At 44.8% G+C, this 24,073-nt stretch overlaps 1 protein-coding gene across 14 annotated transcripts in view; it reads left to right on the forward strand.

Annotated features, from left to right (window-relative positions):
• Positions 1–24,073, forward strand: part of Ldlrad4 (low density lipoprotein receptor class A domain containing 4) — a 334,279-nt gene that overhangs the window by 68,982 nt on the left and 241,224 nt on the right. For 6 of the 14 annotated variants that reach the window (XM_087593469.1, XM_087593480.1, XM_087593471.1 and 3 more), the window contains exon 2: positions 5,695–5,783. The exons of 4 other annotated variants lie outside the window; for them this stretch is intronic. The gene's annotated coding sequence lies outside the window, so the exon portion shown is untranslated. Of the gene's footprint in view, positions 1–5,694; positions 5,784–7,260; positions 7,388–24,073 lie in introns of all 14 variants that reach the window. 4 more of the 14 variants (XM_087593473.1, XM_087593478.1, XM_087593472.1 and 1 more) reach the window with 1 other exon arrangement.

Consider the following 24,073-nt stretch of genomic DNA (forward strand, 5'->3'; position numbering starts at 1 on the left):
TAGATCTTCTGGTAAGCAGGAAATGGCCTTCCTTATCTATTCTGACTAATTTCGATTTAAAGTCCATTTTGTCAGAGAGCTGCCAATAGCTACATGGTATTGTCAATAGCAACATGTGCTCATTTCCTAGTTCTTTTTTTTTTTTTTTTTTTTCTTTTTTTCGGAGCTGGGGACCGAACCCAGGGCCTTGCGCTTGCTAGGCAAGCGCTCTACCACTGAACTTAATCCCCAACCCCGTGTCCTAAATTCTTACCCATAGGCTATGTCCGTCTTTGAGAGTAAGCAGCACTACTTGGAAGCAGCAAAAAGATGAATCCTATTTTCAATCCACTCTGCTAGTCTAGGCCTTTATGTCGGGGGAATTGAAGCCATTAATAGTCAGAGTTATTATCTAAAAAGACCTGATTGATTCTCGTCGTTTTGTGGCTTTCTCAGTGTTTTCTTAAACTTCTTTTGACCAACTGTCCTGGTCTTTTCTCTTTGTGGCCTTTTGGGAATGTTTACCCTCTTCAGTCCAGAATCCTTCCAAATGTCTCTGTGGATTAGCGCTCATAAATTCCTTTCGTTTATTTTTGTTGTGGAAAGTTTTTGTTTCTCCTTCGATCGTGATAGATAATCAAGTGTAACGGTCTGGGTAGGTTGGTGCTCTTCTGGCTTTCAAAGTTTCTGCTGAGTCATCAGCTGTTGGATGGCCCTACTCTGCCTTTCTGTGTGACTTCACCCCTCTCTCTTGTGGCTTTCAGCAACCTTTGTTTAGTCTAGGTTTTGGTAGCTTAATTATAATATAGCATAGGGAGTTTCTTTTCTGGCCGTTTTTTACTTGATAGTCTGTATGTTTCTTATTTTTTTTAAATTAATCATTCCATTCACTTACATCTCAAATGATATACCACTTCTGATTATCCCTCCACAAACCCCCTATTCGACCTCTCCCCTTCCCCTTTGTTTCTATGAGGGTGATTTCCCACCCAAGCTCTCCTGCCCCACCGCTCCAGCATCCCTCTACCCTGGGACATCAACCCTCCACAGGACCAAGGACCTCCCCTCCCACGGAAGTCAGACAAGGCCATCCTCTGCTACATATGTATCTGGAGCCATGCATCCTTCCCTGTTCACGCCTTGGTTGGTAGGCTAGTCCCTGGGAACACTGGGTGGTCCGGCCAGCCAACATTGTTCTTATGGGGTTGCAACCCTGCTCTGCTCCTCCAGTCTTTCTGCCAACAACCTCACCAGGGTACCCGAGCTCGGTCTGATGTTTGGTTCTAAGCATCCACCTTTGCATTGGTCAGTTGCTGGCAGAACCTCCCAGGGAGCAGCTGCACCAGGGAGCAGCGCCTCTTGGCGTCGGCAACAGTGTCTGGGTTTGGTGTCTGCAGATAGGATAGATTCCCAGGTAGGGTGGTCCTCAGATGGCCCTTCCTTCAGTCTCTGCTCCCCCCCCCCTTTTTTTTTTTGGTCTCTGTCTTTCCTTTAGACAGTATCATCTCTGGGTTAAAACCTTTGAGATGGTCAGGTCCCTCAACTGGGCTGTGCCTTTCTACTGTAGGCGGTCTCTACAGGATCTCTCCCCTTCGCCGCACATTTCAGTGCTCTCTCTCTGGTGTCTGGGAGACACGTTTCTCTCTCTCTCTCTGGTGTCTGGTCTCCAGTGGCTGTCCCCACTTCTTCATCCCCCAGACAGACCTCTCTTTCTTTAGATTTGAGAGATTTTTTCTTAGGCTTTATTGAAAGCAGTTTCTATACTTTTGGAATGGACGCCTCCTCCTTGTATGTCCACAATTCTTAGGTTGTGGTTTCATGGTGTCCCAAACCCTCTCATATTCTGTTCATGTACACATTTAAAAATTTACCTTGAACTAATGACCTAATTCTTTCACGTCACCTTCAAGCCCTGATGCTCTATTCGCCACACGATCAGTGAGTCCTGAGGGCGAGGCTGTCCACTGAGCCGTATTGGCTGACAAGAGGCTCGCATTGCAATCCCACCATCTTTTCCTTTGGCTTTGCTTTAGCAACTCTCTCTTTATTGAATTCTACTCTCATATTTTGAATCGATGTCTTTATTCCATTCATCCGTTCATTTTTGTGCTCTTGGGGTACATTCCTGCTTTCTCTGAGTTGTCTGAACCTATCTGTAATCCTTCCTTTGAATTCTTTGTCCGGCAGTTCTTCTGAGTTGCTCTCATTGGGGATCATGACTCTGGAAGCATCAAGGTTTGAAGAAGACACACTGCACTTTTTTCTGTGTGCTGGTCATGTTTCTGCACTGACACTTTTGCATCTAAAGTCAGTTTATCAAGATTTCCTTTCCTTTCTCCTTTTCTACCTCACTTCCTTTCTTTACCCGTTTTCTTTCCAAGTTAACCTTCTTTGCATGGAGACAGTTGCAGTGTTCAGAAAGGATTCAGATCCAGCTGCCTATTCTCACAGCCGCTGATGTGTGTTGCAGGTCCCCATGTACCTGGACAGGCTACCCCAGGGTCAAGTCTGATCCACTTCTCATCTGTGATTTTTGTTGTGGGTTTCTATGTTTCCTACTTTAGTTCATCGATGGCCTGCTCTCTGTTCCTACCGCCCTTGCTGTGTTTTGTGAGCCTTTGTGTGGTCCCGAACTCTGGGTCCCCTTCACTCGTCTGGCACCTTCTATCACTTTTATTTACATGTAATGCATCCTACCCCGGAAGTCCAGCCTTCCCAGCACATCTACTGCTTCTCTCCACACTTTAATCTTGGCCACTTCCTGAGAGACATTCCTAAGCACTGACTCAGGTTCATGGGCAAAAACTGTGAGGCTAAATACCTTTTAGCCTATTTTGAAATTGAACTTGAATCTTTGAACCCTGCTCTGCAGGATTGAACGGATTCAGGTGCTGCTATGGCCTTACCACGTTATGTAGAAGTCGACTAGTCGTAATTGTTGAAATTAAAAAAAACGAGCCCCGAGGGGATGGCTAAGCTTGTCAAGTGCCTCACAAGCACGAAGACTTGCGTCTGAGTCTCAAGATCCTCACAAAAATCCTGAGTACGGCAGCTAGCTGCTGCCTCTTGAGTCCAATGCTGGGGAAGCAGAGACAAGAGGATCCTCACTTTTTGAGTATGACACCCAAGGTTGTTCTTTGGCTTCAATATGCAAATACCTGCCCACAACACACTCAACATAGTCATTACATATGCAGCCACACATGCAAACAGTAAGTTAGAGACTTCTTATGAGTTCAGGATGCTGGCAATGTAGTTCCTTCCTATAGGGTGGTCATAGTTGAGTGAGAAAAATCACTCATAGTTGCTGTATCCTCATCAATGGAGTTTACACATGCATTTAATATATAAATACATATTCCATATATCTATGTTGTAAAATGTATTCGTTTTATATTTCCGCATAAAATAGTCTTTTTTTAAAAATAAGCTTGGCGTTTTAAACCAGCACACTCATTTATTCTCTCTCAGTTTCTATGGCTGAGCTGTCTCGTGCTCTGCTCAGTTCTCCTAGGGCTGGAGTTAAGATGTGAGGAAGGCTGTGCTTTGCATGGAGAAGAGTCTTCTTTTTAAGCTTGTGGATGGTTGACAGAATTAAATCTCTTCCAACTGTAGGATTGCTGTCACCGTTCCTTTGCTTGCTGTCAGCTAGGACTGTCCTCAGGTCCCAGAGGCCCCTCAGGTTTTCCCATGTGGCCCCAGTCCCTCATCGAGGGAGCCTCCCACTCTTCAGTTACAATTCAGGAACCTTACGTAAGGTGCCAGGACTGAGGCCTCAGCAGCCTGCTCTCGATTCTGTACATCTCCAATAGGAAGGAGATAGATAATAGCAGGGAGGGGTTAGCTTCTGTATTTGGAGGAGATTCCCCAGGAGTTCTCAGTGTTCTTCATCAGTCACTTTTTATCCGGATACCTTTGTACTGGTTGAACACTGGGGAGTGACATATGGTAGGAACACGATTTGAGGGACAAATCTCTCGCAGAGTGCAGCGTGGCACACAAATGTCACAGATGGCTGCTTCTTCTACCTTGGACAGAGTGTATCCTAGGTACTGGCAAGCTGGGTGTTATGAAGCACCCATTTTCTCAGAGGCAGAGATTTACCTGAAATGGTAAAGAGACCATTCATAAGGCAGGGAGTCACTGAACGGGGCACAGTGATCCCACCTAGCATGAGATCACCCAGGGTGCGCTTGCTAAGTTGGGATGAAGGTGTTGATGGTAGATGGAGGGAACCAGGCAGCCCCTGAAGCTAAAGATGCTTTACTTCCAGGATGGAGGACGCAGAAAGACAGGCGGCTCTGTGGGTACGACCACTGCTACACAGGATTAGATGTCTATTTCCAAGGAGGGATGAGGTGCGCTCGGGCTTTCCTCCTCCTCCTGTGGAATATTAGGTTGGCTGAGCTATCTGGAGGTAATTTGGATTGTTAGGAAGGAAAATGGACTTTTCATCTGGCTACACAGAAGGCTAAAACAGTAGGATTGTCTCAAGTCAGAGGCCAGCCCTAGGGTATAAAAGGGGACCCTGTTTCAGAGAGAGAGAGAGAGAGAGAGAGAGAGAGAGGAGAGAGAGAGAGAGAGAGAGAGAGAGAGAGAGAGAGAGAGAGAGAGAGAGAGAGTGAGTCACCTACAGGACTTGATGCTTCATCAGTCTGAGGGCCTGAGTTTTGTTCCTGTATCCCACAATGGAGGTTGTCATCTGACCTCTACATCTGCACCATGGCACCCTTGTGCCTGCATTCACGGACTCATATAGACAACGACAACAACAACAACACAGACAAACTCACGTATCACAGTACGCCTTCCTTCTAGTCCATTTCCCCACCAAGGCTAGATCAGTGGCTCACATTCTACAGCCTGTGTGCCTCCCAGGAGGTCTGCAGTGACCAAAGACACAGAAGGGAGTCTGACATGGCTGTGCTATGAGAGACCGTACTAGCAGCTCACTGAGACAGATGCAGGTGGATACTTACTCCCAGTGATTGGATTGAAGTCAGGGATTCCGATGGTTGAATTAGGGGAAAGATTGAAGAAGCTGAAGGGGAGGGCGACCCCATAGGAAGACCATCATTCTCAACTAACCTGGACTCCTGGGAGCTCCTAGAGACTGAGCTACTGACCAGGAGCCAGAGGCACCAGGTACAAATATAGCTCAGGTCTTCCTGGTCTGGTCTTAGTGGGAGAAGATGCGCTTAATCCTTGAGAGATTTGAGGTCCCAGGGAAATGGGAGGCCTGGTGTGTGGGGGAGCACCATCTTGGAGGCAAGGAGGAGGGGGAATAGGATGAGGAACTGTGGGATGGGGGGATTGAGAGGGGACAATGGCTGGAATGTAAATAAATAAAATAATTTAAATAATAAAAAAGAAAGCAGTCCATCAAGGTACTGTTCATTATTTGTGACTCATTGAAGGCAAAGTTCCTGTCACTGGAGGAGCGAGCGTGTGTTTTGATGTAGGGATGAGAACTTACTGCCCTCAATGACTCCTAGAAAAGATCCCAATTTAGTCATGTCCTTCTTTCCAGATTTTTGGCTATGAATCCCTCTTTTTCCCCACCATGTAATACTTAATGTTTATGTTTGCATTTTCATTTTATTTATTTTGATGTTTGTGCCTTTTATTGTGACAGCTCTTAACATATTTTTTTGGAACTTGGGTTGAACTGAGATAAATCAAGAATCAACTCCCCATCCTCTCTGTTTCTTCCAGCATGCGTGGCTCTACGTTGGCAGCACCAGACCCCAGTCTCCTGTTGGACTGTTTTTAAGAACAGATCCCAGGCTTTGCCTGGTTCAGAGGTGAGCTCAGTTCTTGCTCATGTTTATGAAGCAGAGTTTGATGCTGGTCCATCTGAGGTGGTTGGCTGCCCTACGTCTCCTTTGTTTTCTATCTGTGTGTCTAAGTGACTGAAACTTGTGTACATGGAGGTAAAATGTAGACAGTAGATATATGTTTTGGTAGCTCGGATATCCTTTAAGGTAAAGCTAGATAGATAGGGCTAGTCCTGGGGGCATCAGTCAGTCAGTCAGTCAGTTGGTGTTAGAGGATACAAGGCTCTGCTCCTAGGCTCTGCTTGTCTGCTGTTTACTCTTCACCCAAGGATGCCCCGGTACCTCTGTTATGTTGACTCTTCAGTGATTTTATTGACTCTGATCCTGCCTAGTTGACTGTCTTCATTTGATGTTTCCTGGCATCAAACGAAGACATTTGATAATTTTCAAAAAGGTAAGGAGTTCTATAGTGTTCTACAAAGTTTCAGAGTATTCCCTCTCTCTTTCCCTCCCTCCTTCTCTCCTCCCCTCCTGTCTTTTTTTTTTTTTTTATTTGCTAGAAGGTAGGCTCATTACTTAAAATAAGTTCCTCACTAGCTCTCTAAGGTCCAGGAGAGACCCTGGGCTCTTTTATTAGATCCTCTCTCTCGATGGCTTGCTTGTGTGTCTAGAACAGCATCTGGTAGGCTAACCCAACTCAATCAAACTTGTGTTAAATGTCATTAATTGATGAAGACCTCCCTGGGCTCTAAAAAAAAATGTGTTGGGATTCAGTGAGGCTTCTGATTCGCAGTGTGAATCACTCATTTACACAGATCCCTCAGTTTATGGACTTTTCTCAGTTTCGAGCCTCCCTAACTCGTAACGCTAAACATCACATATTGTACAGCAGACTCCATTCTGCTTCAGTGTGGGGCCAGTTCCTCTCTCTGGAGAGTTGAGTTCAGTTTATAAATAGTTCCTTCCTGAGCGAGTTGACTCACAGGGTAGATGGCAAGTGTTTGTAGGAGTTCATGGACGTTTGTGCTGCTGACATATACGTGTGTGACCTCTCTCTTAACCGGATGGAAGAACAACATGGTGCTGGAGAATCTCTTGTTTTTGCTGACTTAATGAATACTCGTGTTTTTCCTATGGTAATTTGGCATACTTACTGCCAGCTTAAAGTAGGAGGAAGTCTTCTCCCAAGGCCCGTGCAACCGTGAGTGCAGTCTACCAGTCTTTATTTTATGTGCATTCTCCTTAAGTTCACCCCTCCAAGCCTAAAATTGTCTCCGTGGAGTTTTCTAAGCAAGTGAACATACCACTGAATTATGCCCCCAAAGGACTGTGAAATTTGATTTACAAAATTTTGGTAAAAGTAGCAATAATTCTTGAAAATTACATAAGTATCCGATTCCTCTCCTTATATGGGATTACCTCATTCTGTCAACTATTTTAAGCAGCTTTAAAATTGGTAATGGAAAACTTTTCTCTTGACTACAGTACCGTATGTGGCTTTTAGGTTAAATACGAAACTGTGTTCCTTCCCCGCCAACGGGAGCCATGGAAGAACGGCCCGCGCTCGCCGCACAACTGTATGCTGCTCCAGCATTCCTGGGCGCTCTCAAGCACAGACGTTTGATTCTGAGGTGCTGTCAGGACTTTCACACTTTAAAATAGGCTCTTACAGCTGGCCGTCCTGGAATTTATCCTTGCTCTGTTACTTGTAAAGCTCACAGCTGGACTGTGAGACATTCCTAAGTGGTGAGCGCTTTAGACAGGTGTCACTTGCTCCCTCTTGCTTCTCTGGGAGGGAGGGTCCTGCCTTGAGGACACCACGTCTGTCTTTGGGTGCAGTGGATTTAGTTGGACTTTGAAGGTGGGGTTGACTGAGTCTCTGTGCTTCTTATTAAGTATTCTAAAGATTCAGTCTCTTGGAGACTCCGAAGGCGCGTGCACCTTGCTAATGTTGCCCTTGTAGAACCTTTGGCTTGGCTTCCAGCCCTGCCCTGTCTCTTCATTTTATATCCTGGGCAAGTTGTCACCTGGAGTCTCGGTTTTCCTTATCTTATGGGCAATTTATCTTGTGGAATTATCTTTGAAATGGCTAATTCAGCAGTGATACCCATTAAACGGTCAGTAAAATGTCAGTTGTCACTGGCTATCCTGGTGTTAGCCAGCTGTCAGTCATGGATCTTACATCTGTGGGAACTGGCAGCAAGCAGACAGGAGTGCTGTCTGTCTTCCCTCAGGACCGAGCAGTTCTCCTAAAACCCTGGATGAGGCATCTTGCTACAGCCTGGTGTTAGGACATGGGTGAAGCGCGGGGCTGCTGAGAGGAAATCATTAATTAAATCGTGAAATCCAGGTTCCTTGCTCCATGGTGAGGACTGGGAGACACTTTGGGAAAGACTCAGCAATTAACTAACACCTCTATTCGATACTGTGCTTCTCTGACCTGAGCTTTCTGCGATCATGTCCAAAGAAAAACCAAAAGTATCAAGATCGAAGGCCAAAGCATTTGTGTTCCATTGTCTGTGCCTGCTAAATTAAGTGAGGTGTCCGTACAAAACGATCTCTGTGGTGCACAAGGGAACTGATGGAATTGTGAAAGTGGGACCAAGTAAGAACAATTAGGGCTCGGCTGTAATGAGAGCCTGAGACTCTCCCTTCCACTTAGAGCCCTGTGGAGGCTGCCCTGATTCCCTGTCTTCACGAAGCTCAGCAGTGATGGGTTAGCCTTCAAGTTGGTTATTTTGGAGGTGAAAGTAAAGGTACCAGAAGTAGGAGGCCTGGGGCGACCCCTTCACTGTCTTCCTGTGTTCTCAGAGGACTCTTGAATTCTCTCAGAGCTCCATTCAGGATCTCCTTTCGTCTGGCAACTCCACCCTCTTGCCTGCCCATCCCTATAGCCACCTTGTCTCTGTGTGACTGTGAACAGTCAGAAGGCTATAGGACCCCTTCTCCCTATCCGGTCTCCCATTCTCTGACTTTGGGTTAAGAATGTCCCTGGGAGAAGCAGAAACAGGGCACAGGTGTTAGGAACACTGCGGGGGGGGGGCTATCCTTGAAAAGCTGGGAGACACACAGGGGAGAGACATAGCACTAGCTAGCCCTTCTGTCCGTGCCTGGAGACCTTGGGATTTCTCTGTCTGCTTCATTTGCCATCCATTATTTTGTCCTGTAGGTGTTTGAGTTTGTGGAGGGCAGAGAGCAACTTTGAGTGTCCTTCAGTCCCGACCTACCTTTCCTTTGGAGACATGGTCTCTCACTGGACTGGAACTGGAGAGGTTGGCTGGCCACCAAGTCCCAGGGACCCAACTGTTTCTGTCTCTTTACCCTGGGATTATAAGTGTGTGCCACCACAGACACCTTTGAAACATTTTAATTTAGAATTTTTACGTGGCTCTAAGGATTGAACTTAGGTCTCCATGCTCCGAGGCAGGCACTTCCTAACGGAATTGTCTCTTCAGTCCTCTGCCCTCCTATTACCAAATGGCTTTCTTTTTTCTTCTCCTTCATCAAACAGACGACCACAGTCGTAACAGGAAAACGCCTTTAGCAAATTTCTCCTACACTCGAGCGCACCCGCGGCTTCGTCAGTTGATCGCAGTATTGTCAAACTTCGGGGGAAAAAAAAAAAGCTAGCAAATTTTCCACCTAAAATTTTCCTGGGGGAGGTTTGGGTGTGGGTGTGGGGAAAGAGTATAAAGTAAGACTTTTCAGAGCTTCTCGGTCGCTCAGCGTCGCTCGTCGCTTTGCACGGCGCGGGTGGTTAGAAATAGAACTGCTTTTTATGGGATGTTCAGCGGCAGCAGTTTGACGGCTCGGGGTTTCGTGGGTTTGGTCTGTCTGTGTGGGTGAAGTCGTTCCTGCAGCAGGGTCTCTTTATGCGCAGCGCACGGCATCATGCTCCGGTACTCCCTTCTCTGCCTCCTTCCTGCCCCCCTGCCTCTCCACTTGGTATCACCCAGATGGGCAGCACTGGAGTGTGAAATTGTGCTTTGCCAGGGTCAGGTTCTTAGCGCTTGCTCGTGGCATCGGGCGCCAGTTGTAACAGACTGTGTCTCAGCAGTCTCGGCAGAATCCCACTTGGTTGCATCTGTGAGGGCATTTGCTGGGCGAGCGTGCCCTTCAAGGAGGATGACCTCCTAAAGTCCCGGTGGCGGTGTTCACAGGGCACCCCTTCTTTCAAAAAGCGTCACCGCAGAGCTGCGTAATTATCACAAATTCTTCCACACGGAAATAGTTTGCTAAATTCTTTTTTGGATTCAATACAGAAAGGGCAGGAAGAGGGAGCAACCTAAAAATAGTGTTGTTGGCTTGTTTTTTTTTAAATCTGTGTATGTGTGTTTGTGCGTTGCCGTTAGGGTGGGAATGCCCCTGCCATGGTTTTGCATGTGTGAACCAGAGAACAGTCTGGAATATTGTTCATAGCCTTCCACTGTGATGCAGCGTCTCTTGTCTCACAAGACAGCTAACTGGCTCTCCGGGATCCATCGGTCTCCATGCCTTGCCTCCCTGGGTGAGCACTGAAATCGCAGACATGTGCTGCTACGCTTGGATTCTCATGAGTTTTAGGGATATTTGTGTTCGAGTGGCATGTGCTTTACCCAGTGAGCCATCTCCCTATCCCTAAGGTAACAGTTGTGACTCCTAGGGAGGCGTCCTCGAATTCCATGGTATCCTATCCAGTCCTGGGAGAATGTTAGGGCTCTGAAGGGATGTTCAGGAAGGTTCCTGGGCTCCCCAGAGGTAGCAGCATTTTCAGGCATGAGGTGTGAAGGTCATCAGAGAAACCATTTTAATGATGTCAGATGCAAGACGTCTTGAGTGTGGGCTGAGGGTGATACAGGCAAGATTGATGAGGACAGGCAGGGAGATGGAAGGGACTGCAGTGTAAATTGTAACAACACAAACAGACGGTTAGATGTGTCACCTGGTAAAACAGACACACACAAGCTTGTATTTTATTTGCCTATCTATCTGTCTGTCTGTCTGTCTATCTACCTGTCTGTCTGTCTATGTATCTATCTATGTATCTATCTATCTATCTATCTATCTATCTATCTATCTATCTATTTATCTATCTATCTATCATCTATCTATCTATCTACCTACCTACCTACCAATCTGTCTACCTGTCTGTCTGTCTGTCTACCTACCTACCAATCTGTCTACCTGTCTGTCTGTCTGTCTACCTACCTACCAATCTGTCTACCTACCTACCAATCTGTCTGCCTACCTACCAATCTGTCTGCCTACCTACCAATCTGTCTGCCTACCTACCAATCTGTCTGCCTACCTACCAATCTGTCTGTCTATCTACCTATCTACCTACCTACCTGTCTACCTACCAGTCTGTCTACCTACCAGTCCACCCATCTACCTACCTACCTACCTACCCACCCACCCATCTCTATCTATCTACCCACCCACCTGCCCACTCTGTCTGTCTGTCTGTCTGTCTGTCTGTCTGTCTATCTATCTATCTACCTGTCTGTCTGTCTACCTACCTACCAATCTGTCTACCTACCTACTAATCAATCTGTCTGCCTACCTACCAATCTGTCTGCCTACCTACCAATCTGTCTGCCTACCTACCAATCATCTGTCTACCTACCTACCAATCTGTCTACCTACCTACTAATCTGTCTACCTACCTACCAATCTGTCTACCTACCTACCAATCTGTCTACCTACCTGTCAATCTGTCTACCTACCTGTCAATCTGTCTACCTACCTGTCAATCTGTCTACCTACCTGTCAATCTGTCTACCTACCAGTCTGTCTGTCTACCTACCAGTCTGTCTGTCTACCTACCAGTCTGTCTGTCTACCTACCAGTCTGTCTGTCTGTCTGTCTATCTGTCTGTCTGTCTGTCTATCTATCTATCTATCTATCTATCTATCTATCTATCTATCTACCTACCTACCTACCTACCTGTCTACCTACCCGTCTGTCTACCTACCAGTCCACCCATCTACCTACCTACCTACCTACCCACCCACCTGCCCACTCTATCTATCTATCTATCTATCTATCTATCTATCTATCTATCTATCATCTATCTATCTATCGATCCATCTATCTGTAACAATAATAAAGAAAAGGAGGTCATGGATTTGAGAGGGGAGTACATGGAAGTGCTTGGAGGGAGAAATGATGTAATTATAGTATACATAAAGAAAATGACAGATCAAGAAGAATGTCAGCTAGTCGTTTCTATGCAGGCTTTCCAGTCGAGTGACTTACTTGTTTTTGTGTGGTCTTTATTTGTGTCCTGTTTGCTGATGCTCAGCTGACTTGTACGACAGCGCTTGGGAGAGATTCCTTCTTGACACTAGGTGTCTGAGGTTTGTCTAGGCTCAAACAGATGTGTAAGAAACAGTTTTTCTTCCTTCTTCTGGGGTCTGAATTGCCACCATTTTCTACATTTTACTTGCATATCTTTCAAAGACCTTGACTGCTGTAGGGAGAAGTCAGGGATGTGCAGTTGAAGAAATGCTGTTAGCATTGTTGAAATACAGAACAGCCTCTTTGAAACATGGTACCAAAAGAGACCAAGAGATGGAATCTAGTAGATCTGTTAACTAGTTTGAGTTCATTAATTTGAGTTTTTTTTTTAAAATAAAATTTCACACAGAGCTACAAGCCATCAGGTAACTGACCAGCCATCACTGTCAACTTCCCCAAAGAAAATTGCTCCAGGGAGACTGTAGCATGGGAATTAATTTGTTTTACATTCTCGACTGAAGAATCTGTTGTAGTTATACTTGTGATTCATGGTTTCCTTAAGACAGTAAAGCTCACAGCAAGTAGTCGATAACCAACCCTCCAGTTAAATTTAAGTGAATTTAATATAACCCAGCAATAAAGAAAATAGTAAATAAGTGTTTCCCACCTTGGTTTCGGTTCACAAAGTATCTTCTTGGATACCTTCCATCGGCTGAGCCAAAAATAGGAATAAAGGGATATCCCACCTCTGTTAAATGGACAGGCCTTGGTTGACATCTGTTTCTGGCCATCTATATTGGAGCTCTTTGCACTAACAATATCTTAGACTTACAACAGTGGGCATTTTAGTTATGCCTGGATGAAATACCTGACTTTGGCAGTACTATTACTGAAATATTAGTAATCTGAACAACTGAAAAAAAGAAAGAAAAAATCCATAAAGGAGTTAGTATAATCTTGTGATCACAAATGAATCTTTTTGTTTTGTTTTGTTTTGTTTTTTGAGACAGGGTTTCTCTGTGTAGCCCTAGCTGTTCTAGAACTCATTCTATTGAGCAGGCTGGCCTCGAACCCCTCACAGGTCTGCTTCTGCCTCTTGAGTGCTGGGATTAAAGATGTGTGCACCACCTGGCTATGAACCTCTCTTTAAAAACCTCTGCTTCCAGGTGAGGGGAGGGTCAGAATAGTGACCCTGAAAACATTGGCAGTAGGCCATTCCTTGTCTGCTCTGAGACACAAACAAACACGAGGGCTTGCTGATGTAAATGTTTTACTTGGAAGCATTAAAAACACACCTATAAAAAGCAAAGACATATGCAGCTTTGGCAGAAGAACTAGAATGGTATGGAAATACAGCCTCTTCTGAGTTTATAGATGCTTTGACATTTGGGGCTTTTAGATATTATGCCAGTAGAGTCTTGTGAGGAACGGCAGCCCTGCCCTGTTTTGCACCGATGCTCAAGGTTCAACTGCTTGTCATTTTCTACATCTCTGTAAGGGTTCCATCCCCTTTTTTATCCTGTAATTTTTTTTCAGGTGTGCCTGAGTCTGTTTACTCGGTATCTGAGTTCTCAGAAGAACTCCATTCTAGGGCACATTGAAGTTTACATCTCGGGTACCAAATCTCACGCGTTCACTCTATTACTTTATTTATTCACCTTGCTTTTTATTTTACAAAGGAGGCAGTGTTTGTGTTGTTTTTTGTCAACTCGACATGAGTGGGCATCATCTGGGAAGGGAGAACCTCGGTTGAGAAGCGCCTCCGTCAGATCAGTCTGTAGCCAAGCCTGCGGAGCATTTTCTTGATCGATAATTGATTTGGGGACTTCAGGCCATGGAGAGCAACCCCAGGCAAGTGGTCTTAGGTTGTATAAAAAAACTGACAAGCCAAGGGGAGCAAAGACAGTAAGCAGTATTCCTCTATGGCCTTTAATTTAGTTCCTGCCTCCAGGGTTGAGCCTTGAGTCCCAGCCCTGACTTCTCTCAGTGATCTGTGACCTGAGGTACGGATAAACCTACCTGTCCCCCAAGTTGGTTTTGGTCCTAGCGTTCTATCATAGCAATAGAAACCCCAACCAAGAACATGCTTGCAATGGTTTACAAGGTCAGGAAGGATTAAAAGAGATAATTGAATTGTTTAAGGATTTGGAAATACAGAAGTAGAATTTAGTGCAATATAGTTGATTGGGTTGTTTAATCAATTGAGTTTAAGTTTTTTCAATAGGGTCGCCTATCTTTCAATCACAGTTGAATGAAAGGTTCTGACTCCATCTTTGGGTGACTGGTAGAGGAAGCCCAAGTGAAATTGATATTAAAAATTGCCAGCTGGGGGTCCTGGGAGCTGGTTCAGTAGTTAAAGAGCAAGCAGGAGGGGTGGAGTTTGGACTCCATGTAAATGCCCGATGGGTATGGTGGCCCCCCATAACTCCAGCCTAGGAAGACAGAAATAGTTCTTCTTGCCTATCTGTGTGTACCAGGGAGACAGCCATTCTCTCCCCTTTACTGGTGCCATATTCATCCACTTATTGTCATCAGAGTAGGTGACTTTGTTTCCTTATTCCTAGTGCTCTGTGACCTCATGTCTCTGATCCTTGAAGACAGAAGAAACTGGTCATTTCTGTCTGTTCCCAATAGAAAAATGTCAATATTTCACATGCCAAGAAAGGTTAGCTTATGGTTGATTTAAAAGTTTGAAGCAATCTTCTCTACCTTACCCTTTATTTGGGTACTAAGCATTCCTCCAAGATTTATATATATTATTCTGGGAAATACAACCCTGAAACCTTCAGAACTTCTGCTTGACCAGAAGAATCAACCGCTTCTTTCATCTGTTGATCATTTTAGGGTTCTTTATTCTTATACTGGAATGTGTATATTCTTGTTTCCATAAAGATACAAATTCAGATGGTCTTGAGGGAATTTTTGCTGTCCACTATCGATGAGTTACCTCTTTATTTTTTGGTGGTCATAATATATCTAGTGAGCTTTCATAGAAAGGAATCGAATAGTTGGCACAGTTTAAGAAATTGGAGTATTAAAAAAAAGGGGGGGTGACTGGGAGGGGTCAGTGAGTGGGATGTAAAGTGAGTGAGTAAATTAAGTTAAATTAAATAAAAAAGAAATTAGAGTGCGCCAAGAGTGGGAAGGGCTTTTATTCACCAACTGCTGTTTATTTACGATTAAATCCTTGCTTGCGTGATAGGACTAAGAAGGTGTACTAGGACACATCTGTATAAGGCCCACCCAAACCAGCACTCACGAGCAGAGCTATAGACCCTGTTCTGCATCTCGGCTGCCTGTGGAAAAGTCCTGCACGCTCCTCTGTTATGACACACAGGGAATTGAATTTCCTGAGTCTGACTAAGTGTGAGGAATTTTCTGTTTACAGGCAATAAAAAGCTAAAGGAAACTACAGCAAAGTGCCAGGACCCGTAGGAGTTTGGGCCTCTGAGTCACAGCAAAATAGCCCCTGGAGAGAAAGTCTGTGCAGTTGTGTACGATTCCCCTCTGCTCGACCTACCCTAGCCAGTCTGTGTTGGCAGCCATCTTTGCATTCTCTAGCCGAGGCTCGACCTGTGGCATTCCATAAAAGCAAATGATCAAACCAGCAACCCCATTGCTACCAAGATGGCCGTCAAGACAGGACCAAGTGTTGGGTTTTGTATACTAAACATAAGCATTCACTTACTAATCTGTTCAATGAATAATTACCAAGTACTTCTTGATTGAAAGCATTAACAGTTGAATGGTGTGGTTGAGGTACAGAGGGATGTGATACTCCACTCATGGTTGGATAGCGTAGTAGTCCAGCTATGAGTGCCAGATTGAATTTTGTTAAGTCTTTTACCTCATCATGGACTCATCATCTCTTTATTTTCCTTTATTAAGGAGTTGTGCAGACAGGCCTGAAATTAAGAAACCATTTGGGCCAAGGAGATGGCTCAGAAGGTAGAGACACTGCAAAACCTTCTGACCTGAGTCCATCCCCGGAAGCCACATGGTGGAAGGAGGGAACTAAATCCTGAAAGAAGTTCTCTGACTTCTCCATGTGTGGGGTGGCACTCGTGCCCCTTCCCCTGTCCGGATAAATATATAAATGCTTAAAGGGTGAAAAAGAGGAGCTGGAGAGATGGCTCAGAACACTTGCCGAGGACCCAGGTTTCCTTCCCAGAAGCCCTGTGGTGCTCACAGTTGCCTGTTATAGCACAGGGGATCCAATGGTCTCTCTCTCCCAGCCTCCAGATCACTCATGCTCACAAGGCAATACACACAAGCAGAATACTCATACACATAAAGCAAAGATAAATGTAAAAGAACATAAAAAGAAAAAGAGAAACAATATAACATTAATAGGCTCACAGAAGTAAGGGTTTATTTCTTAGCCGTGTTACATAGTATTGTAGAACAGATCTTTGACCATTCTGTTACCTTCCCTGTTACTGTGGAAGCCATGTTAATAGAAGCCTCATCTCTTCATACAGCTCCAGGGGTTCTAAAAGCAGGGGAGGGCAAGTCCATAATGCAAGCCTCTGGCCCAGTGCTAAGGAGCTAACCATGTAGCACGTGGCATTTTAGGGCTCCGTCCTCCACGTGCCTGTCAATGACTGGCACTGATAATCCCTCCTCCATTCTACTTTCCATTTTCCTTATGTCCCTCTTCCTTCCATTCTCTCCCCTCCCTTCTTTGATTATTCTGAGGTAGGGATTTTGCCGTATATCCCAAGCTGGCCTAGAACCTTATAGTCCAGGCTGATTTTGAACCTATAGCTCTCCAACCTCATTGGCCCCAGTGCCAGACCTGCCTTCTCATTTTGTTTTCCTAAGAGATTATAATAAAGGTCATGGAGATTATATTTTTCACTGACACACATGCAATATTGATTTGCAAGCAGTATTTATTGTTTAGTTCACATTCTTAAAGGATTGTAAGACAGAAGGTCAAAAGTCACCCAGGATTCCATTATTTTCCTCTCCATGTGGTTGCTTTCAGTTTATTCCATTAATATATGTATATTATATAAATACATACTTATCTATAATATATGCAAGGCTGTAATCATATAGCTATAGGAAAGTGCTTCAGTGTTGGAGGCGGGAGGCTCGGTCTTGCTCCTTCGGACAAACCATTTACTCGTTACGTGCCTTGGGAGGTCTCTTCCATTCCACCCTTTCTTCATCCGCCAGGAGAGATCTTCTTCTAAGAGATGTAGTTCATGAGCGTGACTGGTCCTCTGTATTTTTCCATCGCGCATCACTTGCTGGCTTGTATTGTCACCGATTTCTTTGTAGCTCTGCTTTATGGCATGAGAAGAATTGCTACCTTTTCTGACAAGAGGAATCCTGAGACGCGGGTTGCTTCCATGGAAGGGGAGGTGTTGAGACCAAGGAACTCTCCTGCCAAGGGCTTCTGTGTCTACCTGTGTTTATCTAGAATCACATAATTCAATCTCTTGAGCTTGAAATTGTACTTGGACCAACTATGGCCAGTCACATGTGGCCCTGTCTATTGCCTGAAAAATTCTTGCTCCTGGAGAATTCTGTCCTCCACTTCAGGTCCTTGCTTGTCTGTGTGGAGAGCCTGATTTGGAGGGTCAACAGTATTTTGTACAGATATAGCCTGTGGGGCCACAGAAGAGTGAACAGTGCAGAGGGAAACAGCCTTTTCCCATGATTCCATTGGCCCCTTCCGATCTGTAGCTTTACTCTAGTCATGAGGCCAACCTCCAAAGGCACATCAGATGGTGTTGTAAGGATCCGAGCCTCTGCAGGACCCGGGATGAGGGACAACTTGCGTTCTGTTGGCCTTGACTTTGGAATGTGACACACCTGGAACAGCTATGACCTTGAGTCTGAAGAGGGAGACCCGTGTGGTATTGATACTTCCTCTGGTCAGCTTCCTTCCTTTGGAGCCTGTTAGGGTGTAGATGCCTAGACTTCTACCTTGCTCATTTGGCAGGAATGTGTGAGCATTAGCCATGAGCTGAGGACTTCAGTGTCGGCAGGATGAGGGCATCTGGTATTTTTATATCATCCTTATTAGCCACTCCTATCCAAGGATTCCTCGTGTTCATTAACAGTGAACAGAGTCATTAAAGTGGGTATAGTACAGCGGTTTTCAATCTTCCTAATGCTGCAACCCTTTAATACAGCTCCTCATGTTGGGATGACCCTCCCTGCCCAGCAGTAAAAATCATTTTCATCGCTACTTCATAAGTGTCATTTTGCTACTATTATGAATCACAATGTAAATATCTGTGTTTTCCAATGATCATAGTAGGAAAGGGCTGTTAGACCTCACAGGTTGAGAACCACTGGTCTCGTGTATGTTCATGGGGCCAAAGCCCAGGCTGGTGATAACAGCCTTTTAAAGACCAACTCTGAGCTTACATTTCTAAGTCTGAACAGGCATCTCTGAGGATCAGAGATGGGGCAATGACCTGGCAGCTGGCAACTAGTTCACGCTCTAGAACACATTGGTAACAGTTTTCCCAGTGGCTCCTGGTTTAGTGTCTCTGAATCCTCGGTGCTTTGTAGCTTGAGAAATATTTATATTGTTTCCATTTTGTGTCTTCAGCACTTCCCGTGTGCTGGGCAGAGTGGGTGTTGCCAACATATTTTCCTCCGACCAGCTGACAAGAAAGGCGAGCCCAGCACCTGGCCAATGTGTTCAGAGGAGCTTCATTTTAGGAGGTAGAAAAAAGGCTTCCCAATCGCCAGGGCTTATTAGTTATGCCTATTACTCTTTTTGTCTGCTGAAGATTCTTAATGTGCTTTTAGCATATTAGAAACAATTCTGTAATTAAAAAAAAAACCCTTAATGTCATTTAGCCCAGAATTTTCTAAACTTGGTCAAGGACAGTCTTTTCCCACAGTTTCATTAATCCCAGAAGATCTCATGATGCAGCAGATGACTGTGAGGAGGGCTTCTCTGTGGAATATTCTAGAATGTGAGACCTGGGCATCCTGTGGTGATGGAGAAAAACTGGATCATGTTTAGAGGCAGCAGGGAGGGAGTGAGACGTGGGTTATTTCTAGTCAGGGCTAAGACTTCAAATTAAACCTTGTAGTCCACATTGTAGCCTTTGTACAGGTTAAGATATTAATCTTTTTGGCCAAACTCACACAATATGGAAAGATGTTCATCTTGTTGCTAGGGAACCAGGATAGTGGTAAAATATATCCACGTGTCCGTTTTATTCACGGCAGCTCTCATTTAAGCCCTCACAGTTGTATGTTTACTAATGTTCTCCCTGGCTCCCTCCTTTTCTCCCCCTTTTTTTCTTTTGTGATGTATGCACGCATGCGCACATGTGTAGCGGACAACTTTAGGTGTCTTCCTCACTTGCTCTCCATCCTTTTAGACGTCTTACTGAAACTGGAGGTCTTCAGTTCAGCTAGACTGGCTGGCCAGGAAGTCTCATGGACTCCCCCCATCTCTGCCTCCCCGGGGCTGGGATTACAGGCCTGGGCCACTATGTCTAGCTTTTTCACATGTACTGGGGAATCTGAGCTCTGGTTCTTCTTGCACTTGCATGGCAAGCACCTTACTAAAACCTATCTTCTCAGTCCCATGTTCTTAGTGTGCCTAAGGTAAGATTCTTTCTATGACTGTCATGTTTTCTCAACACTGTTTTTAGTCTTCACCTATGGGGGGGGGGGGAAAACGAGGACGATGCTAAAGGTGATGTTCGGGAATCCTTTTTGCTCTGTCCCATTTTTCAGGGAGGTTTGGGTAGGAGGCAGTGAAGCATCTTCACTGCTGGTGGATGTATCCAGTCACCACGACTATAGGCCCCTTTTCTCCATTCTCTCCCCTGGCTACCTGTATCCTAGCCCTTGAGGTCCTCCCCACCCCCCGGTCTCCCTCCCTCCCTCCCTCCCTCCCTCCCTCTCTCTCATAAGTACGTATAGATGTCATTATGTTTAGAAACTGAAGCATTGAGTAAATCAGATGCATTCTCTCAGCCCCTGAATAAAGACTGCAGTTATTTTAAAAACAACAACAACAAAAATCCTACCGTCTTCAGCTATTTCTGGATAAGACTAGTGATTAGCATGCCGCGTGGAATTCATTGCTGGCTCCGGCTGCTTATTTCCCTGTTCCAATGCAGCCTAATTTAGGGGCCTGGATTTATTTCACTTGGAAATGTGATTTTTTTTTATTTTTTTGTGGAGACCTCTAAAATGTCATCATGAGATTAATGGCTTTTTTCGTAGCCAGAGTTTGCCAAGCCTGGTGTTTGAAGCTCAAGTCATTAGTTCTCCGCAGCTCTGTGGTGGGGAGTAACAGCTTGCTGGGATGGTATTTAGTTTCGGAGAAAACTGTTAAGAGCAACTGCTACAGGAAGGATTTGCTAGTACCTGAAGAGGGAGAGGATATTAAGGAACCACAGGTTGATTTGGGGGATGTTAGTCCCCACAGCATTTCTCTGGTTTTGGTATTGCTCGTGGGAGACAGTTTACATCCTTGTTGTTATTAGCGGACGTACTGCCGACATGCAAACATTTACTGATCTATTGGAGGCCAAAGGCACACACGTGCCTCTTTTGAATTTGATGATGTTGTCCCTGTGGAAAGAAGGCTATATGTAGTGACCCAGCGAGAGGAGCCCTGAAGCTGCTGGACTCTGGGGAGACTCTGGACATACTTTTCAGATGCAGAGGAGCAAGGGAAAAATATGCAGGTAGTCTTTCTGGTTTGGAGTGTGGGGGGGCATAAGATGAGAAATTGGCCATGGTCCAAAAAGAAAGCGTTTGGTTCCTTATTTCTAGAAGGATGCCTTAGTCCTTAAGGAACTGACTGATTCTCTGGATTTTTCCAGCAACCAGCTGACCCCAGTGTTGTCAATGGTGAAAGCTCAAGAAGGGCAGGATGTGACTTAAGCTGAGAGTCTGATTGACAGCTTGCCATGCACACCCTGATGCTGCTGCTGGCCATGCACACCCTGATGCTGCCGCTGGGCCATGCTTACACTGATGCTGCTGCTGGGCCATGCTTGCACTGATGCTGCTGGCCATGCTTACACTGATGCTGCTGGCCATGCTTGCACTGATGCTGCTGGCCATGCTTGCACTGATGCTGCTGGCCATGCTTGCACTGATGCTGCTGGCCATGCTTACACTGATGCTGCCGGGCCATGCTTACACTGATGCTGCTGGGCCATGCTTACACTGATGCTGCTGGCCATGCTTGCACTGATGCTGCTGGGCCATGCTTACACTGATGCTGGGCCACTCTTACCCTGATGCTGCTGGCCATGCTTGCACTGCTGCTGCTGGCCATGCTTACACTGCTGCTGCTGGGCCATGCTTACACTGCTGCTGGCCATGCTCACACTGCTGCTGGGCCATGCTCACCCTGACGATGCTGATCCATCCCAGGGATCACTCCTGTCCTCTGAGTCTTTTCTTACCTGTCAAAGGGAAGTAGATCCCCTTTGCTTTCTGAACACTGCTTTGAATGAAGGGAAAGTGTTTTTAATACACTAACTAGACTAGTCTCCCTAACCCCTCACAAAATGTAGAAAAGAAGCTAACAAAAAAACCCAATAAAACAAAACTCTCTTATGCATGGGTAGCACATGGACTGCGGCATCTCTCTGGATTGGAGAAGTCAGATACACAATGGATTCTAGTAGTAGGTGAATTAGAGCAGTCTAGGTGCTCCTTGATACATGACGATGACATCCGTTCAGTTGGAAGACACCAGATTGCTCATTACCCCATTACTATACCGGCAGTTAGGGTTGCTTCCTCGGAGTGGGGAACGGGTGAGACAGGAGGTGGAAATTGACATAGGCAGCTTAGAGTAAAAAGTCCCAAGAGGAAATAGATTTCTTTCTTGGCTGTCCTTGGACCCCTTGCAACTTTTTTCTTGCCAGAGACCAGAGATTCAGGAAGCATTTGGAGGCATTATTATTATTATCATTATCATTATTGTTATTATTGTTATTGTTATTATTATTATTATTATTATTATTTTCCTTTACATTTAAGTGCTTTTTCTGCATGTTTGTATAAACTGTGTTTGGGCCTGGTGCCCCTGAAGGTCAGAGGGATTCAAACCCGATGAGACTGGACTTACTGTTATGAACCACCACGTGGTTGCTGGGAATTAAACCAATGTCTTTGTAAGAGCAACGAGTACTCTTAACCAGTGGGCCAACTCAATAGCCCCCTCCTAAGGGATTTCAAGGTAACTCTTCAGAGGTGGGAACATTAGGTAGGGTAGCAATAAAGGACCATTAAGGGAAAACTGCTAGTCAAAAGAATAGAATTTCTAGTCAGGGCAGAGGCCTCATTCCAGTTGAGTGGACCAATCACTTGTCCAAGGGACTACCTCACCCTCCCCAGGAAGGAGGGATCACCCCAGGAAGGTAGGTGTACCTTAAGCCATGATAAAATGTTAAGAGGTGCAATGACCTCTTTAATAAGCTATAGTACTTTTTCTCCCAGAATTCCTGTCCGCCTAGTGTAGTAGCCTACAAGGCTACAGCCACACACTTCCTAATTGTGCTTGCTTTTTGCTTCTCCACCAGGCCACTGGACATCATGCTACCTTAACTCAAAAATATAGAGTCTGGAAAGGGGAATGGATATGGTATTCTGTTATTTTTTTTGTCTAGGTAACACTGGCACACAGCTTAAACCCACTTATTAAGCACTCATTTAGAAGACTGTGACTAGCCTTTACTTCCTTTCAACTAATGCTATTATTTTTTTCAACTATCTTTCTAGAGTTTATGTAGCATCTGCTTTGTAAAAAAACTCAAAACTATATCATTTGCTATCACAATTCCACATTTAATAAAAAATATAACATTTTCCTCTACCGTGCCTTTCTTTACTAGTTAATATGTCTTGGGGACCATTCAGTGTTATCAAAAAGACACTCACTTATGGTGGTTTAAATAAACAATGACCCCAACAAGCGAGGATATTTGAACACTTGGTTTCTCGTTGGTGGCGCTGTTTGGGGAACTTTAGGTGGTGCAATCTTTCTGCTGGAGGCATGTTGCTTGGGGAAGGCTTTGAGATCATGTATAGCCTAACTCTCCTCCTTGTAGTTTGCTTCCTGTGTTTCTTGTTTGCATGCAAACTCTCAGCTTTCTGTTCCTACCACCATGCCTGTGACTTGCTGCTGCGTCTTCATACCTTGATGGGCTCCTAATATCTCTGGAACTGTGAGACCAAATACATATTTTTGTCCACTATGCCTTGCTCATAGTGTTTTATCACAGCAACAAAAAAGTAGCTAATACTCGCTACCTATCTTCTCATTTCCCTTCTCCCATTTAATTTATGTACGTCACTGACTAAGATAGCCAGCCCTCTGTAGGTGAAAACTTTATTTGCAAATTTTTAATTTTAAGGTAAAATAAAGTGAAACCAATTGTATATTTTATTTTAGTCAATTTCAAGTCATAAATGTGCAAGGATAGCTTTTGTATAATTTTCCAGAACTGGAATTGTCAAGTGCAGAGTATATGCTTGTATAGTTTGGCTGATACTGTGAAGCTGGCCTCCCCAGTTCTTTTTCCAGGACTGTCTGGGGCACAGTCTCACCATGCAGTCATGAGTGGCCTTAGAACTCAGAGACCCATCTGCTTCTGCCTCCTGAGTGCTGAGACTGCAGGTGTGAACCACCACACCTGGCCCGTTACAGCATTCTTCATAAATTTGTATCCATAATTATTTATTAAAGGTGATGACTACTTGTTAAAGATGTTAAAGAACTTAGGGAGTAATAACCTCTCTTTTGAAATGGGAGATAATCTTTCTTAGAGATTTCTAGAAAATTAGGTTTAGCCTGAAAACTGTCTGAGCCGATGTTGATTGCTGAAGTAGACATCAGGTGTGATAGCCATTTTGGTAAGCATTTTCCATGACCTGTGAGCCAGGCCTAGAGTCTAGTCTGAGACACACACTGGGTGATCTGTAAAGCACTCGATTGTCACCTACCTGCTTTCCTGAAAAGGGATGTGTGGAAGACTGCTGTCTTACCTATTTACACTGGTATTATTCTGGCCAGCTGTGACTACACTATCTTTTTTTTAATTTTTTTTTTATTTTTTTTTGACTACACTATCTTGATGCGC

The sequence above is a fragment of the Rattus norvegicus genome, chromosome 18 (genome assembly GCF_021556685.1).
Source record: "Rattus norvegicus strain SHRSP/BbbUtx chromosome 18, alternate assembly SHRSP_T2T, whole genome shotgun sequence".
Taxonomy (NCBI): domain Eukaryota; kingdom Metazoa; phylum Chordata; class Mammalia; order Rodentia; family Muridae; genus Rattus; species Rattus norvegicus.